This window comes from Coregonus clupeaformis, chromosome 12 (genome assembly GCF_020615455.1).
Source record: "Coregonus clupeaformis isolate EN_2021a chromosome 12, ASM2061545v1, whole genome shotgun sequence".
NCBI classification, from domain to species: domain Eukaryota; kingdom Metazoa; phylum Chordata; class Actinopteri; order Salmoniformes; family Salmonidae; genus Coregonus; species Coregonus clupeaformis.
Window position 1 is genome coordinate 51367262 of NC_059203.1, and position 19559 is coordinate 51386820.

At 41.1% G+C, this 19559-nt stretch overlaps 1 pseudogene; it reads right to left on the reverse strand.

Annotated features, from left to right (window-relative positions):
* Positions 1-5584, reverse strand: part of LOC121578381 — a 42538-nt pseudogene extending 36954 nt beyond the window's left edge.
* Between the last annotated feature and the right edge of the window lie 13975 nt (positions 5585-19559).

Sequence of the window (19559 nt, forward strand, 5' to 3'; positions counted from 1 at the left end):
TTACTAGGATTAAATGTCAGGAATTGTGAAAAACAGAGTTTAAATTTATTTGGCTAGGTTGTATGTAAACTTCCGACTTCAACTGTACTACTGGTTATGATTGCAGACAGAGCCCAGTATTGAATTAGTCATATTTTGATAAGGTGCATGCATGGGATGTCCACGTCACCCAGAGATATGCCCATGCTGTAGAGATACACCTAGCAGACTGAAACTTCACTGTTGTAGGCATAATACAGCTAGTGCTATCTAGACTTGCGCTGGCAAACAAATCCATTACATTAGCTACCTAAATGTGAAGTAAACTCAACTGAGGAGTAATAGAGAATGGATACTTTTAACTTGAAAACATGCAGGATACCTCTTTCCAGTTTCCCTGACTTTTTTTAATACTCTATTATGCTTTTTCAGGTAGCACTCCTCACAGGCCGTTTGGTGTACTTTTTTGTTTGTTGGTGAGATGAAACTGCCAAAACTCTGAAAGATATTATTGTACATCAGAATTGCAACACAAGATTTGTTCAAGCCTAAAATGTTAGTCCGTAATCGTAACATGGTGTTTGTATGTTCACAGATGACATTTCTCGTTTACGTTCATGTTTCATGCATGGCTTTTCTTATGATCCTAACAATGTACGTATGGATTTTCTTACGATCCTAACGATACGTACGTTCAATCTTTTGGCAGGTATCTGGCTCCATATGATAGTCACAACAATAAGAACATTACTAAGCCCTTGCACATGTACACAATTATTTTGTAGCAGAACTAATAGAATAGTCATATAGGAATTTAGTTACAATTGTATCATACCTGAGGATTCTTAGCAATCACACTGGATTTGAGTCCCCCCCAACAACAAAAATTATCTGGCTAAGAATAAAGATGAAAATGTGGAACTGATAACATGAAAAGTGGTCTAAGTTACTAAAATGTGGCTAATGTAAGTCACTGGACCTATAAAATGGATGATACTTATTATAGTACAGTGCCTTCAGAAAGTATTCACACCCCTTTACTTTTTCCACATTTTGTTGTGTTACAGCCTGAATTTAAAATTGATAAAATGTAGATGTTGTGTCACTGATCTACACACAATACCCCATCATGTCAAAGTGGAATTTTGTTCGTAGAACATTTTTTAAATGAATATAACATTAAAAGCTGAAATGTCTTGAGTCAATAAGTATTCCAACCACTTTGTTATGCACTGTAAAACTGGATAAGTTCTGACTACTCAAACATATTAAGGAAACCGATTACCTAAACAAAATTAAGTTAAGAAACTTAAATAGCTGAAGTGAGCAGTACTACCTTCATAAGAGTAATACAAATGCAGTTTTTTTTGTAAGGTATACTTAAATGTAACGACCCCACTAAGCCACGCCGCCAATAATTTCCGATTGTATCTTGCCTTTTTGATCGAATTGTAGAGTTATCACCCATGACTGTATTTGTTGTTGAATTTGTTAATTTTCAGTTCGGTGGCCTTCACAAAGTGAGTTCTTAGGGGAATATTATCATTATAACTGAATTATTACATATGTATATCATAAGGCCTTATACAGTGCCCTGAAACTCATAGGTTTACAGGCCACATCAGGCCTGCAAGTAGGGTTGTAAAATTCCACAAACTTTCCTAATTTTGTTCCAGTAATCTTCCATCCAGGATTTCTGGAAAACCTGGGAAAAGTATTAGAATTTTTCAATCCTAACTGTAAATCACATTATGCTGGCTTGCAAAGTGATGTGTAATTCCTATTGGAATCTAGCCAGCATTATGCTATCCAATAGTATCCAATAGACATTTATATTCACCCGCAACCTGCATTCGTAATGACTGCCAGGGTTAAGAACAGTATGAGGAGACTACCTAAGCTTTTTAAATTGGAACAACCATTTCAGTAACAGGTGCAAAAATTCAATGATTGGATTAGTTTAGAAATGTTTTTTTTTTTTTTTTTTCTTTGTGTAGCATAACATTTCATCAATCAATCACTCAATGTACATGCAAAAACACAGATATTATATATATATATATTTTAATCAACCTGCAGTAGAGCATGCTGGGAAAAAAGTGCATTTGTTATCATATCTTTAAAATATGTAGTTGGTGTGACTTCTCATTTCGTTTTGAGTCAGTACCACATAAATATTTTAAGTAATAATGACTTTTCACTGACTTTGAGTACAACTTTTATTAGAAGTAAGTGGCAGGTAGCTTAGTGGTTAAGAGCGTTGTGCCAGTAACCGAAAGGTCGCTGGTTCTAATCCCCGAGCCGCCTAGGTGAACAATCTGTCGATGTGCCCCTGAGCAAGGCACTTAACCCTAATTGCTCCTGTAAGTCGCTCTGGATAAGAGCGTCTGCTAAATGACTAAAATGTAAATGTAGAGTATTTGAGTTAAAAATGCCTTGGGGTTTACAGTGTGGCAAGCCTAAATAAGTTCAGGAGTACAAATGTGCTTAACAAATCACATAATAAGTTGCATGGACTCATTCCGTGTATAATAATAGAGGTTAACATGATTTTTGAATGACTACCCCATCTCTGTACCCCACACATACAATTATCTGTAAGGTCCTTCAATCGAGTAGTGAATTTCAACCACAAAGACCAGGGAGGTTTTCCATTGCCTCGCAAAGAAGGGCACCGATTGGTAGTTGTGTAAAAATAAAACAAGCAGACACTGAGCATGGTAAAGTTATTAATTACACTTTGGATGGTGTATCAATACACCAAGTCACTCCAAAGATACAGGCATCCTTCCTAACTCAGTTGCCGGAGAGGAAGGAAACTGTTCAGGGATTTGACCATGAGGCCGATGGTGATTTTAAAACAGTTACAAAGTTTAATGGTTGTGATATGAGAAAACTGAGGATGGATCAACAACATTGTAGTTACTCCACAATAATAACCTAAATGACAGCGTGAAAAGAAGGAAGCCTGTACAGAATACAAATATTCCAAAACATGCATCCTGTTTGCAACAAGGCACTTAAGTAATACTGCAAAAAAAGTTTTGTCCTGAATACAAAGTGTTATGTTTGTGGCAAATCCTACACAACACATCACTGAGGACCACTCTTAATATTTTCAAGCATGGTGGTGGCTGCATCATGTTATGGGTATGCTTGTCATCAGCAAGGACTAGGGAGTTTCTTAGGATAAAAAATAAACGGAATACAGCTATAAGCACATGCCTTAATCCTAGAGGAAAACCTGATTCAGTCTGGTTTCCAACAGACACTGGGAGACGAATTCACCTTTCAGCAGGACAATAACCTAAAATACAAGGCCAAATCTACACTGAAGTTGCTTACCAAGACGACATTGAATGTTCCTGAGTGGCCTAGTTACAGTTTTGACTGAAAACGGCTTGAAAATCTATGGCAAGACTTGAAAATGTCTGTCTAGCAATGAGCAACAATCAACTTGACAGAACTTGAAGAATTTTGAAAAGAATGATGGACAAATATTGTACAATCCAGGTGTGCAAAGCTTTTAGAGAGAGTTACCCAAAAAGACTAATAGCTAGAATACTCGCCAAAGGTGCTTCTACAAAGTATTGACTCAGGGGTGTGAATACTTATGTAAATGAGTTATTTCTGTATTATATTTTTCAATAAATTAGCTAAATTTTCTAAAAACATGTTTTCACTGTCATTATTGAGTATTGTGTGTAGATGGGTGAGAAATAAATATATTTAATCAATTTTTAATTCAGGCTGTAACAACAAAATGTGAAATAAGTCAAAGGGTATGAATACTTTCTGAAGGCACTGTACGTATGATGTGTTACATGAGGACTCATTTAAACATAACACAGAAAGTACAAAGCGAAAGCTCCAGAACAGTCCTAATAATAATCGTACTCCTCTTTTATTTTCTACAAATTAGCATTTTTGCACACAATCATACGTGTACCTTTTCTGTTTTTTGTTTTTTTAATGTACATTTCAAACGCCAACAAGAGGTCCCCTAAGGACACAGAAGAGAGGCTTAGCTAACAGGATGGAGAGCATCAGGAGTACAATGAAGAGAATGCAATGAATAACCTATAACTAACTAACTCACACCTGGCTGGATTACTAGAGCATTGTTCACAAGCATACTTATCATCTCGTTCTGTTCATGTCCAGTCTGTTTTTAAACCTACAGCCCGCATGACTGGTGTATTTTGGTCACAGAGCCCACACAGTTCTTCCATTTGTGTCTGCAAACTGCCCTCCTTTCCTTGTGTAACTTAGAAAAAAGGGGCAGCTTTTATAAAGGCAACAGAGCTAAGGGCCTCCTTGTGATACAGTTTATAACTAGGCTATATCAAGGCCTTACTTTGCAAACACTCTTTCAATTCAAGGGTTTAAAATAAATTAAATATGTTCTCCTTCACTTGAGCAAAGCAAAATAACGCCTTCCACAGGAAAAAACTGAAGTGGAGATGAAAAAAATTGATTCTCCTGAGGGGAAAAATACAGTACTTCCATAAGCGATTATAAGAAGCCATAAGCAGTGATTCCTTGTTCTTATGGATTCTTATGGATATAGCCAAATACAGTGCGGAGGACTACACAGTGAATTAGGTTAACTTACCCAATAGCAGAACCCTTGCCTCCATGTCATGGAAAATGTTTTGTTTGTGTGTGTGTGTGTGTGTGTGTGTGTGTGTGTGTGTGTGTGTGTGTGTGTGTGTGTGTGTGTGTGTGTGTGTGTGTGTGTGTGTGCGTCTGCTCTTCAAAATTGATGTGGTTTTCTTCTCATTGCTCAAATAGCAAGCATTTGAGAATCAGTCTGTTCTCATATGGGGGCCAGTATAAAAAAGATATGTATTCACTAACTGTAAGTCGCTCTGGATAAGAGCGTCTGCTAAATGACTAAAATGTAAATGTAAATATACCCTCAAGGCAGCATGTAGTTTCTTAATTCATCCACCAAATAAACTATAGGCTACAATAAGTATTGTGTTTGTAATAACAAGCGATGAATAGGGGTGTAGATGTCTCTTTCTAATACACACTGCTGCTGCTTGTTTGCAAACAGTCCCTCAAAATAATGCGTTGTTTGGACATCAATAACTTCAAACACAGTGGTGTGTAGAATAGGCAACTGAGATAACAATGTAGCCAGACAGTTTGATATCCCAGGGAAGTAAAAGTATTTGTCTTGATAAATTGGTAGAATAACACTGAAACAGAACTAGCTTATGCAGTCATAGTTGATAGGTTACTTGTCCAGTTGGCAAATGATCACCAAGCTGAGATCCTTATGGATATATGGCCAAATATAGCCTACAGTGCAGAGGACAACGCTGTAGATTAGGTTAACTTACCCAATAGCAGAAGCCTATGGGTTTGCTTGTATTCTCTCTTCTCTGCTTTTAGGCTCTTATCTATGTTCCGACTTCTCTTTATCTCTGCTTTCATCCGTGCTTTTTCTTCCACTCTGCGTTGATCCCGAAGCTCCAGGTCGGAACAATTGTCCTGCTGCCCGGGCTCTCCATCTAGCCCAGCATTAGCACCCGTTCGCCCGCTGTAGGTTATCGATGAGTGGTGTCCTATAATCCTAGATCTAAAACTATGACACATCCCCATAACGATCTGCCACGTTTATAATTCAATTAGCTAACATTGACTGAGCGTGGAAATCCCATAACTATGATAACAGTCTCGCTGTTTATTGTCACATCCCGTTAGCGGACATGGGGTCCATGCAATGACCAAGGTGTCCCCTTCTCGCACTTCAATGTTTTTTTCTGAAAACGTAAAAGCCACTCACAGTAGGCCTAGCTGACGAATATGAATCTGACCGGCTCACAGTTCCGGTGCTCCTATTGTGATTTATAGTTTGTAGATGGCTTGTAGGTTTGCCCTATTTTGCTCTCGAAGTCCTTCCTCATCCTTCCTCTTTCCTGTTACAATTTTTAGGAGCAACAGCGGGAGGCAAAGGAAAGGCCACGCTTCTGTGTCACGTGATATGCGTCATTCATAGCCTACCTCAGCACACCTGATTCATTCTCAAATCAATCATTCTCACAATATATATATTATCCGACTTATCTTTTCAGTGGCAGACTACTTTAGGCAACAAGAAAAATAATAGGCCTTTAGATAGCTAAGTGACTGCAATTCTGTGTCTATCTGAACATTTTAATATCTTACTCCGAGAAGGGGAAAAACAGTGTATCTCTCTCTATTTATATGAAGATGAATTATATTAACTGTTAACGGTTAACTGTCTATGTTTGTATTACTGAGCTCCAAATGTGTGTGTGTGTGTGTGTGTGTGTGTTATAGATTTTTCAGATTGGACCATTGAAATTTGATTAGAGATCTTTGTGTTTGGCTAGAATTCGTCCATTGCCAGGGGGCAAAGAAACCTCTCTGAGATTGCCACTAGATGACAGCAAATTCTAAATCATGTAAACTAGTTTGGTATGAGACAGCTTTGAGACCGCGGTAGTTGCGTGCGCAAGCGTTGGAAAAATATATGTACACGTACATGTTATGCAATCATTTCATCCAAACCGCTTGCACGCATCAACGTGCTTCTGCGAAGCCAGGCGCTAAACTAGAACTTGGCGCTAAACTAGAACTTGGCATACCCACGTGGGTGATTTAAAGACGAATGAGGTCTACACTCCGGTCCAATTCGCAGCGGTAATGCACCTTAAAGTTGGTTGCCAAACGCCATAGAAAATCTACAGAAGAAGAAAAACGAACGAGGAGAGATCAATCAAAGAAAATTAACAAAAAACGAACTAGGTTTCCCCTTTTATCTGTGTATTAATTGTTGGAGTAGAGAACACACGATTTTGTGTGACTCAAAATTGATACAAATTCTTCAAAGATCCAGCAAAAAAAAGGACCATATGCATTTCAGGGAAAATAACCTAGCAACGGCAAGCTAGCTAAATGTCCATGAATGTTTAATGTGTTTCGACCTCTCCCCAAATGAATATAGTTGGTTTTGGTATTTTAACCTGTGTGTCATGAACGCATCTGGTGGTGATAGACAAAATCAACATGCGCATGAGGGTGCACACGTGGAGCCGGTTTGGTCATCATGTAATGTACAGTCGTGGACAAAAGTTTTGAGAATGACACAAGTATTGGTTTTCACAAAGTTTGCAGCTTCAGTGTTTTTAGATATTTTTGTCAGATGTTACTATGGTATACTGAAGTATAATTACAAGCATTCCATAAGTGTCAAAGGCTTTTATTGACAATTACATTAAGTTTATGCAAAGAGTCAATATTTGCAGTGTTGACCCTTCTTTTTCAAGACCTATGCAATCCGCCCTGGCATGCTGTCAATTAACTTCTGGGCCACATCCTGACTGATGGCAGCCCATTCTTGCATAGTCAATGCTTGGAGTTAGTCAGAATTTGTGGGTTTTTGTTTGTCCACCTGCCTCTTGAGGATTGACCACAAGTTCTCAATGGGATTAAGTTCTGGGGAGTTTCCTGGCCATTGACCCAAAATGTCAATGTTTTGTTCCCCGAGCCACTTAGTTATCACTTTTGCCTAATGGCAAGGTGCTCCATCATGCTGGAAAAGGCATTGTTCGTCACCAAACTGTTCTTGGATGGTTGGGAGAAATTGCTCTCGGAGGATGTGTTGGTACCATTCTTTATTCATGGCTGTGTTCTTAGGCAAAATTGTGAGTGAGCCCATTCCCTTGGCTGAGAAGCAACCCCATACATAAATGGTCTCAGGATATTTTACTGTTGGCATGACACAGGACTGATGGTAGTGCTCACCTTGTCTTCTCCGGACAAGGTGTTTTCCAGATGACCCACTGGAATTGTGATACAGTGAATTATAAGTGAAATAATCTGTCTGTAAACAATTGTTGGAAAAATTACTTGTCATGCACAAAGTAGATGTCCTAACCGACTTGCCAAAACTATAGTTTGTTAACAAGACATTTGTGGAGTGGTTGAAAAATAAGTTTTAATGACTCCAACCTAAATGTATATAAACTTCTGACTTCAACTGTAGATGAAAACATTTCAAATCAAATTTAGCTAAACTTCAAAATAATAAACAATTCAAACAATACATAATCAATCCAACTTAAGTTAATCAAATCAAAAGACCCCCACCCCCCAAAAAAATGCATTCAATCAAATAACATTTAACAATTATCAGTCCGTCAATTTGTTAATCAGTCAGTCATGGTTGGTCTGATTGAGTATGTTTAAAGGTTTAAGACCCACTGTCACTCTGATCTGTTCCCTATATACAGTGGGGAAAAAGAATTTAGTCAGCCACCAATTGTGCAAGTTCTCCCACTTAAAAAGATGAGAGAGGCCTGTAATTTTCATCATAGGTACACGTCAACTATGACAGACAAAATGAGAAACAAAAATCCAGAAAATCACATTGTAGGATTTTTTTATGCATTTATTTGCAAATTATGGTGGAAAATAAGTATTTGGTCAATAACAAAAGTTTCTCAATACTTTGTTATATACCCTTTGTTGGCAATGACACAGGTCAAACGTTTTCTGTAAGTCTTCACAAGGTTTTCACACACTGTTGCTGGTATTTTGGCCCATTCCTCCATGCAGATCTCCTCTAGAGCAGTGATGTTTTGGGGCTGTCGCTGGGCAACACGGACTTTCAACTCCCTCCAAAGATTTTCTATGGGGTTGAGATCTGGAGACTGGCTAGGCCACTCCAGGACCTTGAAATGCTTCTTAGGAAGCCACTCCTTCGTTGCCCGGGCAGTGTGTTTGGGATCATTGTCATGCTGAAAGACCCAGCCACGTTTCATCTTCAAAGCCCTTGCTGATGGAAGGAGGTTTTCACTCAAAATCTCACGATACATGTCCCCATTCATTCTTTCCTTTACACGGATCAGTCGTCCTGGTCCCTTTGCAGAAAAACAGCCCCAAAGCATGATGTTTCCACCCCCATGCTTCACAGTAGGTATGGTGTTCTTTGGATGCAACTCAGCATTCTTTGTCCTCCAAACACGACGAGTTGAGTTTTTACCAAAAAGTTATATTTTGGTTTCATCTGACCATATGACATTCTCCCAATCCTCTTCTGGATCATCCAAATGCACTCTAGCAAACTTCAGACGGGCCTGGACATGTACTGGCTTAAGCAGGGGGACACGTCTGGCACTGCAGGATTTGAGTCCCTGGCGGCGTAGTGTGTTACTGATGGTAGGCTTTGTTACTTTGGTCCCAGCTCTCTGCAGGTCATTCACTAGGTCCCCCCGTGTGGTTCTGGGATTTTTGCTCACCGTTCTTGTGATCATTTTGACCCCACAGGGTGAGATCTTGCGTGGAGCCCCAGATCGAAGGAGATTATCAGTGGTCTTGTATGTGTTCCATTTCCTAATAATTGCTCCCACAGTTGATTTCTTCAAACCAAGCTGCTTACCTATTGCAGATTCAGTCTTCCCAGCCTGGTGCAGGTCTACAATTTTGTTTCTGGTGTCCTTTGACAGCTCTTTGGTCTTGGCCATAGTGGAGTTTGGAGTGTGACTGTTTGAGGTTGTGGACAGGTGTCTTTTATACTGATAACAAGTTCAAACAGGTGCCATTAATACAGGTAACGAGTGGAGGACAGAGGAGCCTCTTAAAGAAGAAGTTACAGGTCTGTGAGAGCCAGAAATCTTGCTTGTTTGTAGGTGACCAAATACTTATTTTCCACCATAATTTGCTAATAAATTCATTAAAAATCCTACAATGTGATTTTCTGGTATTTTTTTCTCTCAATTTGTCTGTCATTGTTGACGTGTACCTATGATGAAAATTACAGGCCTCTCTCATCTTTTTAAGTGGGAGAACTTGCACAACTGGTGGCTGACTAAATACTTTTTCCCCCCCACTTGTTAAGGCACTACTACAACATATCAGTTAAATTGGTACAGCATTCTCACTAATGGGTGCAACAAATATAGCCACTTACAAAGCACGCCTCGAAATATGTTAATGTGCCAGTGATTCTTTCCCCTCAAACAACATTTTTCCACAATGCACCTGAATTTACAGAATGTCGCGGTAAATATACAACAAAACAGCAATACAGTACTTTATTGTTAAATTGTATTTTTTTTTACTGCAGAAATTGTTAACAGTGAATATGTAATTATATATTACAGCATACCAATTAATATTTGGCGTTTTATGTCACTAGCACTTGTAGATGCCTTAACAAAGGCTTCTAAACTGCCAGTGACTACAGGGCGAAACAGATCAAAAGGACATTGCTAAACACTCAACCATTAAAGGTTTGAGTTTTGCTGCCACTGATCTGTCCCCTATATACATTTAATTGTTAGGGAACTACTACTACATATCACTTACAGCATTCTTACTAATGGGTGCAACAAGTATAGGCTTTTACAAGGCATGCCTCAATTTGTTAATAAGCCACAACAATACCATGCACCCAGAAAAAGTTTTTGCCGCTCCAAAATTACAGTATGGTACTGAATTACATTAAATTACTGGCAGCACAGTAGCCAGTAAATTACTGCATATTTACAGGACAAATATATAAAAATACTGTATGATACTGTATTCTGTGGGGTATAGCATTCTCACTAATGGGTGCAACAAATATAGCCTCTTACAAGGCAAGCCTTGAAATATGCTAATGAGACAGAATTATTTCGCCGCCAACAACATTTTCCCACAATATACCATATTTCACAGTATGTAATTTACAGCGATGTAGTGGAATGCCATTGAGTCCCCATAATGCATTGCTCCTTACAGTACTGTACTGTAATATAGAGTTACAGTAGCTAACTGTAAAAGTTTTGCTGTAAATTTACAGCAATTTGTTGCAGTGAGCAGAAAAATAAATATTATATTAAGGAATAGTTTATTGGTTTGCTTTACCTTTATGTAATTCTACAATAATGAGGTCATTTAGGAGTAATTAAGCTTGCCAGTTGACAGGTTGAATATTCATATACAATCAAAGTTCAGTTTTTACAACAGAGCAAAGTTTTATAGTTAAATCAAAGAGTTTTAATATTAGTTGTAAATGCTAAATAGGCCTACTGAATTGATGGTGCATACAAAACTATAACAAAAACTGAAACTAAAGAAATATGACAGCCTAGATGTCCCTCAACAAAATAAAGATATTTTTTTATTGCCTTGTTTTCAGTCACCCAACAATTCACTACAAGCTCAGACAAGTGGCATGTTGTACAGTGAGGGAAAAAAGTATTTGATCGCCTGCTGATTTTGTACGTTTGCCCACTGACAAAGACATGATCAGTCTATAATTTTAATGGTAGGTTTATTTGAACAGTGAGAGACAGAATAACAACAAAAACATCCAGAAAAACGCATGTCAAAAATGTTATTAATTGATTTGCATTTTAAAGGAGGGAAATAAGTATTTGACCCCTTTACAAAACATGACTTAGTACTTGGTGGCAAAACCCTTGTTGGCAATCACAGAGGTCAGACGTTTCTTGTAGTTGGCCACCAGGTTTGCACACATCTCAGGAGGGATTTTGTCCCACTCCTCTTTGCAGATCTTCTCCAAGTCATTAAGGTTTCGAGGCTGACGTTTGGCAACTCGAACCTTCAGCTCCCTCCACAGATTTTCTATGGGATTAAGGTCTGGAGACTGGCTAGGCCACTCCAGGACCTTAATGTGCTTCTTCTTGAGCCACTCCTTTGTTGCCTTGGCCGTGTGTTTTGGGTCATTGTCATGCTGGAATACCCATCCACGACCCATTTTCAATGCCCTGGCTGAGGGAAGGTTCTCACCCAAGATTTGACGGTACATGGCCCCCGTCCATCCTCCCTTTGATGCGGTGAAGTTGTCCTGTCCCCTTAGCAGAAACCCCCCCAAAGCATAATGTTTCCACCTCCATGTTTGACGGTTGGGATGGTGTTCTTGGGGTCATAGGCAGCATTCCTCCTCCTCCAAACATGGCGAGTTGAGTTGATGCCAAAGTGCTCGATTTTGGTCTCATCTGACCACAACACTTTCACCCAGTTCTCCTCTGAATCATTCAGATGTTCATTGGCAAACTTCAGACAGGCCTGTATATGTGCTTTCTTGAGCAGGGGGATTTCAGTCCTTCACGGCGTAGTGTGTTACCAATTGTTTTCTTGGTGACTATGGTCCCAGCTGCCTTGAGATCATTGACAAGATCCTCCCGTGTAGTTCTGGGCTGATTCCTCACCCTTCTCATGATAATTGCAACTCCACAAGGTGAGATCTTGCATGGAGCCCCAGGCCGAGGGAGATTGACAGTTCTTTTGTGTTTCTTCCATTTGCGAATAATCGCACCAACTGTTGTCACCTTCTCACCAAGCTGCTTGGCGATGGTCTTGTAGCCCATTCCAGCCTTGTGTAGGTCTACAATCTTGTGCCTGACATCCTTGGAGAGCTCTTTGGTCTTGGCCATGGTGGAGAGTTTGGAATCTGATTGATTGATTGCTTCTGTGGACAGGTGTCTTTTATACAGGTAACAAACTGAGATTAGGAGCACTCCCTTTAAGAGTGTGCTCCTAATCTCAGCTTGTTACCTGTATAAAAGACACCTGGGAGCCAGGAATCTTTCTGATTGAGAGGGAGTCAAATACTTATTTCCCTCATTAAAATGCAAATCAATTTATAACATTTTTGACATGCGTTTTTCTGGATTTTTTTGTTGTTATTCAAATAAACCTACCATTAAAATTATAGACTGATCATTTCTTTGTCAGTGGGCAAACGTACAAAATCAGCAGGGGATCAAATACTTTTTTTCCCTCACTGTTTGTACTGAGCCTTGATTCGAGTCTTTCCTGAGGAGTTGTAATCAACAGAATATAATGTAACCATGCTGTCAGTCGTGACTGAATAAGGGACTCCTCATTGAAGAAAGAAGTCATTGTAATAAACAGAAAGATCATACTCCCGCTACATTTCTAACACAATCTCGAACTGGACACATCCCCTGCTGCTTCTGTCCTCTACCAAGCGGTCTCAACAGTCACCCTCTTCTTTTTTTATATTATGGTGGTCCGCAAACAAATATTATAGGTGCCTGCCGCCACCTACTGTATTGACTGTGTATCAGCCTACTATTCTGTAGTATGAATTCATTATACTTCGTGAAAAAATTGCCTTACCAACCATTAAAACCTCACCACTATTCCACTACTTTGGCCCTATCTGATCCTACTCCAGGCCAGCAGCCAGGGAGGACAAGACACTATCGTTCAAAACATCTTGTAACTCTTCTGCAGTAAAATCTTGTACACCCAAACACTTTCTTTGCAGCTGCCTTCACAACATCTATCGTCTATGATTTACATTCCATTCCTGCAGTACAATTGACAACCATGGCCATGAACGTCAAAAAACCAACCTTACTGAAGTACATGTTATTCCTATCACTCTCTATTGGCCTCGGCCTACTCACAGGGATACTCTTAAGATCCCTCACCCTGAACCCATCTTCCTTTACTACTCTCTTCACTGCCTCAACATAGGACACCTTCTGCATTACTCTGATCCTGGCAACCTCAACCTACATTTCTCTCACCGGACACCAGCATCATCGGTACCCTGACAGTTTACACAAACAACTTTTTCCACCGATACTACACATTCCTTTGTCTCATGTCCTCCTGCACACTTCTCACATCTCGGAATTTCCCTCCTACACAATGCTGCCACATGACCATAAGCTTGACACCTAAAACACCTTAATGGATTCGGGACAAAAGCTCTCACGGGATAACTGACACATCCTAACTTGACTTTATCTGATTAAGACTCTGCATCAAAACTCAATAGTACAGACAGTGTCTTCTCTGTTTCTATACGCTCTCCACCGGGTCTACATCGCAACAAATGGCAGCCGTCACAGACACCAGGAATCTTCAACTTCAGTTGATCCTCCTTAACACTTAACACCACTCCAGTTATCACTCCTTTAAACTGCGCCCTTCTCCGGGGAGGAAAGCAAGTCACAGTTCTTCTTCCCATTCACGTGGTGCGGAACACATGCTCCCTCTGGACGGCAGAAACTGAAAAAATCTACGCGGTTCCACTTCGAGTCACTTTCACTGAGCCAACATTCCCCAACCTCTTCTCCACCCAACCTGACACCACAAATAGATCTGACAGAAGGCAAGGATCCATTCTCTCCAAAAATCTCACTCCAGAATCATCTTTGTCATCATCAGGACGAGGCTCAAACTCGGCGGTCTTCACCGCACCTGCCACCGCAGTTAATTCATCCTCACTCTCGTCACGTTCAATTTCCTCTGTATTCACTCAAAACATCTTCCACTTTTCTCCTTTCTTTCCTGTCCGCCATCTTCTCCTTCATCAGATCTTCCAGAATGCTTGTGCATTCCTCCATTCCATATTTACTTATAATAATGTTCCACTTTTTTCTATTTTTTTTTCCTGTCCAGCATCTTACCCCCACCTCATGGCCACACCAGCAGCCATACATCTAACTGTGGTGATAGAGGCTCCACTTCTACGTCACCACACATGGTTCAGCTCATTCGTAAACTCCAGTTTAGCCACCAGATCCTCCTTTTCAGGGGACACAATGCAAGCTTTGAGTGGATGACTGGTTTCCTTTTATATGTGTTACGAACCCCGTGGCTTTGAACGTCTAGGGTGATGGACATGAGACCCGTAACATAATTCATGTAAATTATAAGTGTGGCATGGAACAGTGAGAACAAATATGACACAACAACCATGAACTACCGTCAAACACAAATGGTTTATTTCTGAACACACGGTAAAGGTTTGGGAAAAAGGGCTGAGCAGGACCCAAGAAATGAAACAATAGTGTAAAACACTCCTAAACTGATCTTGCCTGCCTCAAGAACCGCTAGGCTACTGCTACCATACAAAAATACAGTGGGTGGTCCGCTCAGGTCTAACTAGTGTTTATAGACAGTTCTTTCTACGGGAAATGTATGCCCAAGGGCAGCTAGCTCAAACTCCTTTTCCCAGAAACACACAATAGTTACCAAACAGAGTAACCAGCAAATTAATGAGTACTCTAAACACAGGACATCACAGTATCCATTACTCACATACAAAACAGTGGTCTAACAAAATTACCAACCAGAGTAACCGGCAACTTAGTGAGTAAACAAAAACAGGACACCACAGTGTCCATACTCACATACAGAAATATTCTCTCTCTCACCAAACACAAGTGACTGGTTTTTATATAATGGGATGTGTGATTGAAAAAAAAAGTAACAGGTGGTGCAATGCACAGGAATGTTCACTGATTGGTCCAATCAGCAGACACCTCAACGACCACCAATCAGGAACATACAGGACACCTGTGATTAGGGCAGAAGGAGTAGAAACACACAAAAACACAGGATACCTGTATCCGTAACACTCCCACCCTTAAAAGAGCAAACCACAATGGTTTGCGACACACGTACCATCACAACACCCAAAATTCAATAATCATCCTGTCGGGATAAAAAAAAAACTAGATCATTACACACGAGACAAAGCATCTGCCAACACATTATCCAACCCCTTTTTGTGGCGGATCTCCAAATTATAATTTTGCACGACAAGTGCCCAACGCATAAGGCGTTGGTTCTGGTTGTACATCCGTTTCTGTGAGGAAGACAGCGCTTCCTTTGCTAGAGCACAGGCAGCATGTATGCGCTCACGAAAGCGACTAATGTAGTCCAACACATTTTCTTTCACACACAACTCTTGTGACAAAAACGGATCCTTAAGGACTTTCATAGGTCCTCTCATGGTGTGTCCAAACACCAGTTCAGCTGGGCTGAACCCTAGGGATTCCTGTACTGTCTCACGGACAGCAAACAAAACTAGAGGAACTCCCTCATCCCAATCTTTCTCAGATTCCAAGCAATATTTACGGAGCATAGACTTCAGGGTCTGATGCCAACGTTCAAGCGCACCCTGAGACTCTGGGTGATATGCGCTTGACACACGGTGTGTAACTGACAAGGATTTTAACACTTGTTTGAAAAGTGTAGAAAGGAAATTCGTACCCTGATCAGTTTGTATCACCTTAGGTAACCCAAAAGTGGAGAAGAATTTGATCAACGCTTTACTCACCACCGGAGCAGTAATCCTTCGCAGAGGAATGGCCTCTGGGTACCTGGTGGCCACACACATAATTGTCAACATAAACTGGTTACCAGATTTTGTTTTTGGTAATGGTCCAACACAATCAACCATCACATGTTCGAAGGGTTCACCTATGGCCGGTATGGGACAAAGAGGCGCGGGGGAAATAACCTGGTTCGGTTTCCCAACTACTTGACAGGTGTGGCAAGTCCGACAGAACCGAGCCACATCTTGTTTTAAGCCAGGCCAAAAGAAATGTCGCAAAACTCGATCATAAGTCTTGGTGACTCCCAGATGTCCGGACCACTGGTGATCATGAGCGAGGATAAAACATTTTGTCGAAAGGCTGTAGGAATCACTATTTGGTAAACAGCATTCCAATCTCCGCCAGCGTCAACATGGGATGTCCATTTACGCATGAGGAGATTACCATCAATGAAGTATGCCATGTTTTTCTTCTTTAGCTCCTCCTCTGAGACAACACTAGAAAAACATTTAGCCAGGCTAATGTCAACCTGTTGGTTAGCGATCAGCTGCTCACGAGTAACTGGTAACTGTATTGCCTCAGCAACAAGTTCCACATCCTTCTTCCTTTCTCTGGGCTGTTGGTCAGACTGCACCAGCTTACCAGAGGTAGCACCCGAACTATCCTCTGGGTCACACTCTCTGAATAGAATCGTGTTCGACAAATCTATCACTTCACCCACTTGTCGTGCTTGAGCACGTGTGACAGCACAAGCGGGGAACACATCTGGATAACCCTGTGCCAGCTCCTCAGAGAGACTGGTCACTTTTATCCAATACCTCCAATACGGGTATCACCTTTCCTCCGGCAATATCGTTGCCCATTATAAATGTCACACCTTTTACTGGCAACATAGGACGTACGCCAACTCTGAACAATCCACTGACTAACTCAGAGTGTACGTTCACAAAGTGCAATGGCACTGGGACAAATCCCATTTCAATTCCTTGTACTAACACACTGGAACCACAATATGTATTATTAGACAAGGGCAACACATCAGCTAGTATGAACGACTGCGCCGCACCAGTATCTCTGAGGATTCTAACTGGACGCTGAGACGCTTCGTCATCTGATATAGAAACAAACCCCTCAAAAATGAACGGTTCATAACTGTGATCTGGGACAGGGACTTTCAAACCACATTCACTATGAGGCCTCTGTCTTGATTCCTGCCCCACAACCGTACGAATCAGCCCAACACCCGTTGGCGGCCTGGCGTGCTGAGGCATCCCCGGTTTGCGTTTTAGCAGAAAGCAATCATTAACCATATGTCCCACCTTATGACAATAGAAACAGTGACGCACATCTTTTGGGCGTGCTGGATGTACTACTGGTCGACTAGGACTAAACGTTTGCAACTCTGCAGCCCTGCTCTCCGTACGAGCTGAAAACACGCTCTTATGCGTCAACACAAACTCGTCTGCCAACACAGACGCTTCCGACAGTGAGGATACTTTCTGTTCGTTCAGATAAACCACAATGCGTTCCGGTAAGCAATTTTTAAACTCTTCTAACAAGATTAACTCCCGTAGAGAGTTAAAATCAGTTACCTTACTAGCACTGTGCCATTTGTCAAACAGATTTCCTTTGTCTCTAGCAAACTCCACATAAGTCTGAGTAGGAGACTTTTTATGAGACCTAAATCTCTGTCGATATGCCTCAGGAACAAGCTCATAGGCACGAAGAACAGTAGCTTTGACCACTTCATAATTCAAACTGTCTTCAAGAGGTAGCGCTGCCAGAACCTCTTGGGCTTTACCTGTTAGTTTACACTGAAGTAATAGGCACCATACCTCTTCGGGCCATTTCAATGCTACCGCTATCCGTTCAAACACACTGAAATAGGAATCAACCTCTGACTCCCTGAACACAGGTACCAAGGTGATCTGCCTACTAATATCAAACGTAGCAGATGACACAGCTGGTGAGGATGGCTCACTAGCAGGCATAGTATTAGCAGAGACTAACCTCGCTGTTTCTGCCTCTAGTTCCATTTTACGCATCTCCAGTTCCATCTTACGCGTCTCCAGTTCTTGATCAAGCCTACGCGTCTCCAGTTCCATCTTACGCGTCTCCAGTTTGTCTAGCCTGATTTGTGCCCGCTCTTCCGCCTCCATTTGGAGCCGTGTCAAGCGGACATCCATCCTGGCATCACTGTCAGTCAGTGGGGAGAGTGGGTCATAACGGGGCAATGTGGCCGGAGCCTTAGCCTCGTCCTCAGACACTGATGGGCTTACAGGAACAGCCACCACCTCCCCTACAGGAGCAGCAGACTCAGGCGGCGGTAACTCAAGCACTCGCTCGCTCAACAATATCGCTAGCACTACTTCCCTAACTTCTGCTTTCACTAAACCCCTCGGTATAGGTACAGAAAAGTGGTCAGCCAAAACCTGTAGATCCACTCTACGGCAATTCTCAAAAACCTCCCACGTAGGGTTTTCCAAAAATGCATCCAACTCAAAAGTAGCCATCCTACTAGCAACACGAGCCGTCGACTACTGAACACAAAAAAAAAAACAGGTAGTACAGCTGCCAAGCTCAACACTGAACCAGACACTTACTAATTTGCATGAGTAGCATGGGATATATCCCAGACGAGCCCCCACTTTATGTTACGAACCCCGTGGCTTTGAACGTCTAGGGTGATGGACATGAGACCCGTAACATAATTCATGTAAATTATAAGTGTGGCATGGAACAGTGAGAACAAATATGACACAACAACCATGAACTACCGTCAAACACAAATGGTTTATTTCTGAACACACGGTAAAGGTTTGGGAAAAAGGGCTGAGCAGGACCCAAGAAATGAAACAATAGTGTAAAACACTCCTAAACTGATCTTGCCTGCCTCAAGAACCGCTAGGCTACTGCTACCATACAAAAATACAGTGGGTGGTCCGCTCAGGTCTAACTAGTGTTTATAGACAGTTCTTTCTACGGGAAATGTATGCCCAAGGGCAGCTAGCTCAAACTCCCCTTTTCCCAGAAACACACAATAGTTACCAAACAGAGTAACCAGCAAATTAATGAGTACTCTAAACACAGGACATCACAGTATCCATTACTCACATACAAAACAGTGGTCTAACAAAATTACCAACCAGAGTAACCGGCAACTTAGTGAGTAAACAAAAACAGGACACCACAGTGTCCATACTCACATACAGAAATATTCTCTCTCTCACCAAACACAAGTGACTGGTTTTTATATAATGGGATGTGTGATTGAAAAAAAAAGTAACAGGTGGTGCAATGCACAGGAATGTTCACTGATTGGTCCAATCAGCAGACACCTCAACGACCACCAATCAGGAACATACAGGACACCTGTGATTAGGGCAGAAGGAGTAGAAACACACAAAAACACAGGATACCTGTATCCGTAACAATATGTAATAGCTCTGTGTCTCTAAACTAGTACAAGTACTGACCTTAAACATTAAC